Here is a 12283-nt window from a genome sequence, read left to right on the forward strand (position 1 = left end):
TCCATGACCAGTCATCATAGCTAATAGGCATTCCGGTGATCGTAGTCCAACAAACCATGCAAATTTATATTGAAAAGTGTGGTTTATAAATAATTTTACATTATAAAAATGTGTGAGTTAAGGTAAAAATCAAATAAAATAAATCTGATAAGATTAGAACATCTCTAAGGAAACTATGAGAACTTTTAATACTTAATTCTATTGATGAATATAGTGGCAATATTTAGAAGCTATGTGTTTTCAGTATATTTGCAGACTAAATGTAGATTTCTTGCCAGGAGAGGGCTGGTAGATTGATGCTGGTGTTTTTGTTTCGTTCGCATTTCTGTGTTGGTATCCTGAAGTGATTTATGTGAAGGTCGTCCCAGAACTATTGTTTCCTTAATGCCTGTTCATTCATTCATTGGCTATTTTATTTCCATTCATACCAAGTGGGTTGGGAGCTTGAAAGAAAAAAAGTTGCACAATTGCCTGTAATATAATTTCATGTTAAGAATCACTGGTTAATAACAAAATTACCTAGTTGCTCCACAAACTGGATTTCTTCAAAATTATATTGAAGGGTCCTCTATTACCCTGTTTTTAAATTGTAGTTGCTTTCAGAAAGTCTTTTATTTTAAAAACTCTATTTTGTGGAGTCTTATTTATATTAACATTACAATAAATTGCAGAGAAAAGTAGAGGGTATTTATATAGCTTTTAAAATAAAATGTTCACAACATTCCATAATTTCCTATCACGTGTACAGGTAAAGAAGTGTATAAAAGTTCCACTTTTACTACTCTCTGGGAAAATTATGTAGGCAAGCTATTTTTAGATCTCATTTCTTTATCTTTAGACGGGGAAAGATTCTGACAAAAAGAAAAAAAAGAACAAAGATTTAACTCTTTGAAAGAATCTATATCCTTGGGAAGTTCTGAGTCTCACCTCATTTTGGTTTTCTAATCTGTGATACAAAGATAACAGTATCTACTTTCCAGAGTTGTGAGAACTACATTAGTTAATTAATATGTATAGAGCACTTAGAACTGTGGGAAGATGTTTATTAAGCACCTAATCCTGTGTATTCATTCATAAATACTCTCTATCCTCAAACACTAGGTGCTATACCTGACACCATTTTATAGAAGAAGACTCTGAGTCTTAAGGAAATTAAGTTGCTCAGTTAAAATAAGAGACAATAAACAGAAAAAAACAGGCTTTTAACTCAGATGATCTGGCTCTATTTTACTGTATTGTCTCCCTGGACAATATTCTCTCCCTGAACACCTGCCTAGTCTCCTGCAAATGTTTTAAGAATCTTAAAAGACAGTCTGTGCAAAAATATTTGTCACACACACTGTGAACTTCTGCAGAAGGTAAGATATGTAAAATTATACAGAAGACAGAAAATAGTATATTAATTTTGTATTTGCTATTTACAAATTCTCCAGTTGGCATCTTTAGCATGACATTTTTTGAAAATTGGCTCTTTCATTACTCAGAGCATTTGCTTATTTTATTCTTTGTATAATTTCAATACTCATATAATTTTAGAAGTTGGTTTGATCCCCAGCCAAACAGAATAATATTTTAGCATTAATAAAGAATAGTGTGATAGGCAAAGGAACTGAGGCAGTTCAATGCTATGACCAGGAACTTGGTAGGAAATGTAAGAAACTTTAATACATTTGGGCTGTTTTTAGACAAAACGGATGCTAAAGCTACAGATGCAAAAACCCATTTCCAGTGCTGGACAGTGAGTTGATTTACATACTTTGCATGTGGATTCGGGAAATGTTCAGTTAATAGACATGTGAAAAAGTCCAGTGTGTTGTAGGCACAACCTTCTGAATCTCTACTTGATGCACATTTGACTCCATCTGTGTGTTCTGTAGCCATAAAAATAAAATGAGGTGCTAGCTACTGAGCCTAAGTGTAGTAATGTGTAGCCTATGGCACTTGTAGAACTCACCCTATAGAGTTGTAGAGAGAGAACAAGTGCAAGAAAAGCAATCAGCACAGCATTTGATATACAGTCATTGTTGCAGAAATAATAACTATCATTGACATCTAGTCCCTGGGAAATGTTTCCATTGTTTCTGGAAGTCACCACAATTTATCTCACGTGTGCTTAGGAAGAAGATGTTTACGATATGACACCACAATCTTTCACTTCCTTCTTTCCTCGTTTAGAATCTGCTTCCAGAGCCTTTGAAGCCTGTGGGGTTATGGGAGCCTGCTCTTCTCTGCCTTTCAGTTGATGGTGGTTTTCTATTTGGGTTATTAAGTGCACCATGAGTACACGACCCTACAGTGCAGTAGTTCTGTGGGGAGTCTGGTGTAAGAATGACACAGCATCTCCCTCCTTTAAGACTGCACTTGATTCTGGAGAGCCAGCGTTCTGGAGCCGAGTGACTAATTTTCCAGGATTTTATGAGGAGACATAGATCTTCCAGGGTATATTATTCATAATCTTCCCTCTTTAGGGCTGGAGAGAGCAGTCTATGGGACTGCTCTATATGACAAATTTGTGTGAAGGATGATGCACTGCATTCAATTTTACTTCTCTTCTTGCCTTCCAGACTTGGTTTTTTTCTTAAAATGAGTGCTTTCTTGGAAAGCCTGTCCCTTCCTCGTACAAAAATTTTAACCTCTGATGTGTTTCTCTCACAAAACTCCCACACTTCTTAATGTCATTAGTAAGCAGTACTTAGTACACAATTCAATCCAGTCTCCAAATACACATGGAGCCCTTATATGAGCAAGTACAGAAAGCCTAAGTATATCAGAAAGCATTGTTATTTTATCCCATCTGAGTATTTGTACATACTCTATTTTCTTTCAATTCTGGTCAGTGTTTGCTTGTATGATTTAGAGTGACACTGTTTAATGATTTTCTCTGAGCAGCAAAGAACTATTTTGTGGAAAGTCACTTTTATTTCTTCAGATTTTCTTCTAAACAGTATAAGTAAATCATGTAGCTCTGTCCTTCCACTTGGAGCTAAGTTTCCTGTTCTCTTTTGAGTATGCAAATAGTTGAGAGCACTTAATGTTTGTGTAGAAAAGTATTAATAATTCTTTGTTGTTCATTGTAAAAATAGTTCCAATTAATGTTTCTTGGATTCTCCTCATTTGTAGGAGAAAGTACATTGATATATTGCATCTCTTGTTAAATCTGATACATCTAGAATCAATTTCAATTTATACAGAATTTATTACTAATAGGCTGCGTAAAGCAAAGCTGAGACCACCAAACTATAATTGGTTTAGCAGGCAACAAACATTCACTACAACATCATACCATTGTGGCTTCTCTCACCACAGGGACGGATACGTTCATTCTTGGATATCTGTTCAGAAATGTCACCCCCATTTTCTTGCACTAACTCTGAGAAATTTCTATTCAGAACCTGAGTGATATTAACTTCACTGTCTTTACCGCTAATAAACTGTAATGATACAAATAAGTTGATGGTAGAGACCTTGAAGGTTTAGTACATTTTGTTTTTTAAAGTGTCTATACAGAAAATGATAAAAGTCATGAGTCTATTTTGAATAGCACAAGAAAGTAACCATAGCTTATCAACCTATGTATTTTATTAACATTTCTCTCAGAATAAGCTTTATACAGAACTATAATAGTGTACTTTTTCTTACATAAGGAGATATATAAAAACTTACAGATTTAAGTCCATTAAAACCCAAGATAGCTGAACTTATGCATTAAACTTTAAAGTTTATATTCCAGTAGGCGATGAATCCACTGTTACAAAGATTTAGTGTTACCTACCACACCAAAAAGACTCAGGCAGATCCTTCTTGTTGTTGTTTAAAATAAAAAAATATTCTTTTTGACTCCAGGCCTTCCTCAGTTTAACTAACTCTTATGTATCGTTCCAGTCCCTGCCTACCAAATGCTCCTTACATGCTGCTCTTTCTGACCCATTAGTTTATGTTAGGTGCACTAATCTCTTATGTATTTCAGTAGCACTGCTTCTTACACAATTTCTCTTATGTATATATCAATTTGTATATAAGATTTAGTGTTTACATCTTGTTTCCTGGATATCTTCTCAGAATACCTCTCCCACAGGTAAAATGTTAACCTCCAGATAAGATGCAAGAAAGTAATAGCCTGAAGACACTGGACAGAAAAAAAAGGCAGATAGTTTTTGCAGGAGAGGTCAAGATTTGTAATAAGAATCAGAGCAGGATGAGTTTGTTGTCTTTATGGCTTTTATCTTGAGAGGATGCCAAAGTCAGCCATGTAATGAGTGGTCAAATGGATAGAATGTCTACCTGGTCTCATGAGCAGAGAACAGAACAGGGGAAAGTAGCCATGGAAAAGAGAAAGGTATTCCCAGGGTGAGAGAAGCAGAGTAGAAGCCCAAACTGCATGTAAAAATACTTTTCCAGTGTCTGGTCAACACTTGGTCCATGCAAGCTCAGAGAAGGCTCAGAACTTCCCAGGTAATGATAAAGGGTTACACTGAAATCGAGCTGTTATTCCAGAGACTGAATTTGCATACTAGATGCATTCAAAATTAATTTTCTATAAAGACAGAAACATCCCTACTCTTCAGGACTGTGACAACATCTGTATTAATTATAATATAGTACTTATAATTTCTGGGATACAATGCAAAATTATTCATTAGAATCAGTCTCATCGAAGTATGAATTCAATTGAATTAGGTCAACTCTGACCCAGATGTTGGGATTAACGGAGGCTATTTTAAAGCAAGGAAAATAAGATAATGATATGTGAAAATAGAGAAAATCTCAGTAAATACATAGAACTAACTAGAACTTCTACAACTGTGACAAACTAACCAAATTTAGAATTCCCTAGATAAGCTTAACAGCAGGATGAAGATGATAGCTCGCACCATCAATGAATTTGAAGATGAATAAGCAGATAATTGACCTGAAACAGAGAAAAAAAACTTTAAAAAATGAACGGAGCCTTGGGGACGTGTGGAGCAACACAAAAATAACATTAACAGAAGTGTAGCATAGTGACATGGCTGAAAGTTCAGGGGAAAGAAAAAAACCTTAAAACAGTCAGAAAATTATGACCTTTCACATATAGAGGAACAAAATTAATCTACGGTCAAAAATCAGAGGACAGTGGGCTGGGAGAGTCTGGGAATGGGCATGAGGAAGTTCTTTGGGTTAATATTATGATACACATTTGAGTTACACATGTGTGTGCATTTGTTAGGACAGCAAGTACGAACATCAAGTTAGCATATGTTGTCATGTATAAACTGAAATTTTATACCAAAAGGAAAAAAAGGCCCTAAAAATAGGAGTTTACTCCCACTTGCTTACAGCCCTTCACGGTAATCATTGTGCTGGCTCTGCTGACTGCAGAGCATGACAAAAGGCAGATGCTCAGTAAGTTTTTCTTGAGTTAAATTTAATTCCACATGGTCCTGTTGCATCTCTATTATCTAGCGCAAATAAATAAAAATCCATTCCTGGAAAATAAATAGGACGAAATAAGGCCTTTGTGCTCTTGAGCATGATACGCTAGCGAGAACTTACTTATTCTATGCAGTGTAGATAATATAATGCCATCGTAGAATTTACTTGTTTTCAAATTTATGTTGCCCTACATCGAAAGTTTGGTATAAGCAAGGATTTGAACAGGCACTGCCTCAAAGAGCATATGCATTATATATAAGAATATTGCAAAGTAAATATTATCCTCCCCAACCCCCTTTTTTTAGTTGACCTAACAGAAACGATAGGAAGGTAAAAGACCAAGATTATATGGTTTATAAGTGAGTAGTTGTGTCAGAAACTAGTAAGAAATCGTTCTTCACATGCAGTGAGTTTAATGACAGTGCAGGATGGGTAGAGTGGTGAAGACTCCATTAGAGGAAGGTCGCAATGATGAGGACTCCATTAGTGGAAGGTCGCAGTACCGTACTGCTACCGACAGCACAGTGTGGAAGAAGAGAAGTGACAAAAAACCCCTGCCATGTTTTGACTTCATATCGTTGTTTCCCATCGAATGGGCCAGTGCAATACCAGCATTCTTAGGAGCTATTAAGGCCAGCCTTCCAGGTCATGAGCAAGGCAGAGAAGAGTAGAAAATGGTTGTGCGGCTGGTAGCTGTACTAAGAAATGAACCAGGTCCTGCAGCCACACCCTCACATGATATACTAGATCCTGTGTCCTTGTCTTATAGGCCATGCTGTTTCTTTTTTTTTTTGGTTTTTTCTCCGGTACTGGGAACCGAACTCACGACGTTGCGCTTGCCAGGCAGGCGCTTTTGCCGCTGAGCTAAATCCCCAGCTCCTAGGCCATGCTGTTTCTTACATATCGTATCACACTGGCTGTCTTTTAGGCTCAAGAATTTTAATAACAACCATGAGGTTTATTACAGTTAAAGACTTGTGGCGCTAAGAACTTTCAATTTCTTTTCTAGCAGTCAGAGGTCAGCATCGACCTTCTGAATTTAGAGGGGAGTGGAAGATGGGAATGAAATACTATCACTTCAGTTAGTTCTTGGATCATTAGCTCAGACACCCCCAACCATCTTTCAAATTTGACGTGCACTTGTCCCCAGGTTAGCGAACTCTTTTAGGAATTTCATATGAATGCAACTGAGTTACTAATTAAATACCATAAGGCTCACTGATGGATGGTTACTCTTTCATGTGACATTTTAGAGCATAGGAAAGACAAGGACTAAGATAATTGTTCTTCAGCTGGGTAAATGTAATGCACCTAGGAAAAAGGACCAGGGTGCAGGATCTGACTTCAATTATTTCTTGCCCAGCAGGTCTTTTCGACATATCTTTTAGAACTGGTAGAATTATCCAGTTGTCTAGGCAGCAGTAGGCACAAACTTTTTCCTCATGAAATGTGATTGAAGCTCCAGGACAAATAGAATACTCCTAAGTGTTAATTAAACAGTTTAATTAGCCTCACTGAGTCTCAATTTCTTGTATACGGAATGGGCATGGTTACTGTCTCTACCTCATATGGTGGCTCTGAGAGTAATGAGGGTGCCCACACAAGGCATCCATCGTGGTACCCACAAGGATAAGCATTTAGTAAGCATTGGCTATCAGTGTCATCATACGGCTTTTCTTTGACCTTGCTTTGAAATTGCTGGCAATAATTTTTTGCTATGCCCACTGCTTGAAGGGTTGGCCAAGTGACTGAAGCCTCAAGCCAGAAGTGCTCAGCAATTGGTTCAAAGAGAGTGTGCAAATTTCTACAGCTTACATAATATAGCAACACAAAATGAGCAGGTTAATCAATAGAAGCATATCTTCTCACAGTTCTGGAAGCCTGAGGTATAGAGTCAAGGTGTCTGCAGAGGGTCGTTCCTTCCTCTGAAGAATGTGTTTTATGCCTCTCTCTTACTTCCAGTGGGAACAGAGGCCTCCTTGGTAGTCCTGGTGTGTCTTGGCTTGCGGATTCAGTCTCTCCTCTATCTTCCTATCACCTCCTCTGTGTCTTCTTCTTCTCTGTATCTCAGTGAGACAAATGTCATTGGATTTAGGACCCACCTGGTGAATCCAAAATGATATCATGCAGAAACCTTTAATTGCATTAGATCTGCAAAGACTCTTTTCCAAGTAAGGTGACACTCACATGTTCTGGGTGAATGTTTTTTTGAGGGTCCAGCGTTCAATCTACTGTAGACAGACAACTGATCCAAGCTGGACCATCTGTAATCACTATGCTAATTTTAAAGAGAGCTTGTATAAAAAGCAATACTACATAAAGGACAGTTGGGTGAAATGGTGGGGTTGAGGCAACTGGGAAAGAGGAGAGGGAAGAGAGCAAAGGAATGAATCAAGGGAATATCTGGGTTCAGTTAAGCCCTGCATCCTTTCTACTTCTGGACTTCTCATTTCTATAAGTCAACTGAGTTTTTTGAGTGTGCATGTGTATTTTTCTATGCTTGTTTAATGTGGGTTTCTATCACTCACACCTATAAGGATCATGACTATTATAGCTACTAATATTATAGATAGTAATTCCTTCCTATATCTAATCTTGGTAAGAGTGAGAGGAGGAACTGTTAGGGCTTCTCAGTGAGTGCTGCCTGCAGCTCGAATTGGAGAGGATACTTGTCCCCCTCACACTGCACTGTGCAACTGCAGTTACCTGTTTACCTATCTGTCTCTCTTTGAGGGTGCCCAAATCTTTGTGAGATACCATACAGTATGAATTTTAACTTTAAATTACTGGACAAAGCCTTTGCATGTATTGCACTCTCATTATCCTATAGAGTATCTTTTACATAGATGACTTTATCCTCGTTTATAGGCTAAAAAAAGTGAAGAATAAAAGGCTTGTATTGCCAAATTTCTTACAAGTACCAAGTGGTTGTATCTTCTTCACCACTATAACTCAAGGATTTATTCAGGGCTTGGCTCATAGTAGAACAGTGGTTCTCAAAGTGTGTTCCTTAAGAAACAGCGTCAGCATCGCTGGGGGCTCATCCCGAGTGTTAATTATCACGCTCTCTGCATTCGTGAGTCAGAAGCTGCGGCAGTGGGACCCAGCTCTCTCGGTGATTTTGGTGCACTAAAATTTGAGGACCCCTGAGTAGATATTCCCTAAGAGTGCAAAAACAGAGAAGGTGTTGAACAGACAGCTGGAAGACTTAAATGAAAAAATTAATAGGGAGTACAGATCCTCCCAAACAATATGATTTCTAGCAAAATAGCCAAGAAAAAGTCTTCAGGTATTCTAACATTCCTCTTCTGCTTTAGCTGATCTCGGCTGACTGCTAAGTCATTCCATCAGAGAAGAGAGGTTAGCATGCACCTGGCAGTGCACTTGACACAATCGCATGGATGAAGCCAGCGATGACTTGCTGTCATGTGGAGACTGGAGAACATCCAGCTCTTTGTATTCAAGGTCCTGGGCTTTGCTTCTCATGTTTCTCAGTCTTTCCTTAAGCACCAACTTGTCAGAACAAAAATAATCTTTTACACCATTTAGGCCACTGCTTACCTAATGGGACACATAATGTGATGAAATTGTCACCTGGTGGTTGAGATACGGGACAATTCCCAGGAGCATAATTACACAGGCTGTTATTTAATATTTTAGCTGTACCTACTCCAGAAGCATGCCTGTGGAGTTAGTTAATGTTATGACAAGCTGTAGATTGGAACTGAGATTTCTGACATTTTTACAATGGCAGAAAAAAATGAGTCCCTAGATTTTGGAATGGTGGCAGTCACTTGATCTTAGGGAGAATCATTGTTGATGGAGGCTCACACAAAATGTAAAAGGGCCAACATAAAAGTGTAGCAAGTAACAGATCAGAAAAAATTTGGTGCATATATTCATTTTGAAAACAATGTTCCAGTTTTATGAATGTAATACCACATGTTGAAAGAAGGCAAGAAGGATAGAAAGTTCATTATTTCCTTGGAAAATTTAAAATATATATTCCTAAAAAATTTCAAGTTGATTTATGTGTTAGATCCTAACTGTGAAATATTAAAGTGCTGCATTAGTCAAAGTAGGGTACGGTTTGCTATAAAAACCAAATTAACCTTGAATTATCAATGACCTAACAGTATGCACAAAGATAAAGGTTAGTTTCTGCCTTATTCTTTGTCCAGCTTAGTTGGAGAGGAACTCTTCTCCATGCAGGTGCTCAAAACCCATTCTACTGAGAAACACTGACAATTTGTAATTAAGTCACTTAAACATTACCCTCTAGTGCCATTAGAGCAAAGGAAGAGAAGCTTCACTGATTTTTCTCTTTTCTTGCCTGGATGTGATACTTATCACTCTCCACTTGGTATGGTTGGAGTTCAAAATGTACCCCAGAACCTCATCATATTGAAAGATTGGTTGCCAGTTAATAGGATATGAGAAACTAAATGGATCTTGAGGGTATTAACCTCACCAGTGGATCAGTTCGTTAGCTGAATGAGCCGTAAGGAGATGAAACCCAGTTGGTGGAGAGTGGTCACCAGGGATATGCTTTTGTACGGTGTATCCTATCCCCAGCCTGTTATTTTCTTTCTGGCCCTTCTTTGCTCTCTGCTTCCTGCCTGCCACAAGCGGAGCAGGTTTTCTCCTCCTAACCTTTTGATATGATGTATCTGCCTTGTGGTCAGCCAGCCATGGAGTGAAACCTGTGAAACCATAAGCCAGAGAAGCCTGTCCTCCTTTAAATTGTATATGACTAGTATTTTGTCAGGGACAGTCAAGTAATATACTGCTCATTGGTTAGAGCTTATTAATGACCACATTTAACTATAAGAAATTTAGAACAGTGGGGCAAGTCAATGGATTTTTAGTGATTAGCAAATATCTCTGCCTAAAGTACTTATTAGTTTAATTAATATGATTTCTAGGTCACTGACATTGTTTGTATACATAGACATCCCCTCACAGCCTCATGCACTCACTCATAAGTGGGGCTTTGGAAGGTCACTGGATCATGGGTGTGTGATACTGGAGCACTGGTATCTGATACTGGGTTAGTCCACTAATGGATTTATAGTTGGGTGTAATGGTAGAAGGTGGAGCCTGGTGGGAAGAGGTGGGTTGCTGCAGGTGTGGCCTGGAGTGGTATATATCCCTTTGCTTCCCTTTATCCTGCTCTGTGTCCTGCCTGCCATGCCACGAACTATTTCTCCTCTATGATTCTGCTCTGCCATGCTGTCCTTCCAACCCAGCCAACTATGGGATGAAACCTCTATAAACTATGAGCTAACAGAAGCCTTTTCTCTTTTAGCTTTTGGGTGTCAGGCATTTTTTGTCCCAGCAATGAGAAAGTAACTAAAATAGCCACTTTTAGCTTAAATAGGTGACAGATAACCTGTTGGGACTTCAGGTCAATATCCTCAGGTCTCATTGTAAACACTGTCCCCGTCTCCTCAGATAGCCAGAACATGTGTATCTTCTTTGTGCAGATGATACTCAGCTTTTACCAAAATACTAAAAGGTAAAAATGTTGCTTAGAGGACTTATAGGGGATTGTCCTTTCAATTATTTTTCTAGGATTAAACCCCTTCTTAAAATCAAATTACAACTCTAGAAAGTACCATTCCTGGACCTGGTTAACTTCTACAGACTTATCTTTCACAAGTTCAATTTTAATGTAACACCTTTGGTATTTACCCAAGGTCATTACAAAAGTATCTACATAGCAAATTTTCTAAAACACTCTTCACTTGAAGCTCTAGAAGACACTATTTCTTCAGAGACCACAGCGGGATGCGGTTGGATACATGGAGGCTTTGGAAGTAGTTAGTTCTGCTTTGAATCCTGAGTTTGGAAGTTTTTATTTTGGTGACACAAGTTCAACCACTGTGTCTTTTTTGTATCTCAGATAGAACAGTAAATTTGGGTCTAGTAGAGTTTTATGATTAAGAGTTTGAATCCTGGAGCCAAGTTTAGGTTTAGATTCCAGACTTCCCATTTGATAACTTTGTGGCCACTGGCAAATCACTTAATCCTCTATGCTTTGATTTATTCATCTGGAAAAGAGGGGAATAAAAACAATAGCTACATCCAACATAATTGTGAAGATTGCATTGGTTAATATGGGAAAATTTCTTAAACAGTGCCTGGCATAGAATAAATACTATATTACTGATTGAAAGCTGCTATTATGATTAAATTTACATGTTTGTAGAGACCTTTCCACATAGTCAGTGCTTTGCTATGTAAGAACAGCAAAAGTTAATCCTCCACCATCTCTCTCTGATTATTGAGGGAAATTCAGATCTAGATTTGATGCCCAGTTATATTACCTACAAATCCTTACATTATTGGATTTATTCATGTTTACTGTGGAATCTTGTAATCTACTTTTGAAAATAGACTGTCAAGGTTTCTTTTTTAATAGTAAAAATATAACAAGACCAAAATATTTCTTTTCCCTTTTTTGTAAGGTGGGGAGGATTGCTGAGCCTCCCATCCTACTCGATTACCTGTGTTACTTACATCTTACAGGAGTAAGAGATTCTTTTAGAAGGAAGCAGCTAACTGAAATAATACTTCAAAAATATAGCTTAAGTAACTGAAAGTCTTTTAAAGTGCCTTACTGATTATTTTCAGTTTTTTCCTTTCTTTTCTTAATTCTTCCTCTTATTGATTATTATTTTTGAGATGGGGTTTCTCTGCATAGTTTAGGCCGGCTTCACACTCACAATCCTCCTTCCTCAACCTCTGAGTCCTGAGATGACAGGCAGGAACCACGTTCTTGGCTTATTGTCAAATATTAATGATTTCTACTCAAGTTATCTTCTTCTATGTTTTATATCAGCCACCGATTAAGAAATACTGTAGCTCA

Source organism: Chinchilla lanigera, unplaced genomic scaffold (genome assembly GCF_000276665.1).
Source record: "Chinchilla lanigera isolate Chin_1 unplaced genomic scaffold, ChiLan1.0 scaffold00037, whole genome shotgun sequence".
Taxonomy (NCBI): Eukaryota; Metazoa; Chordata; class Mammalia; order Rodentia; family Chinchillidae; genus Chinchilla; species Chinchilla lanigera.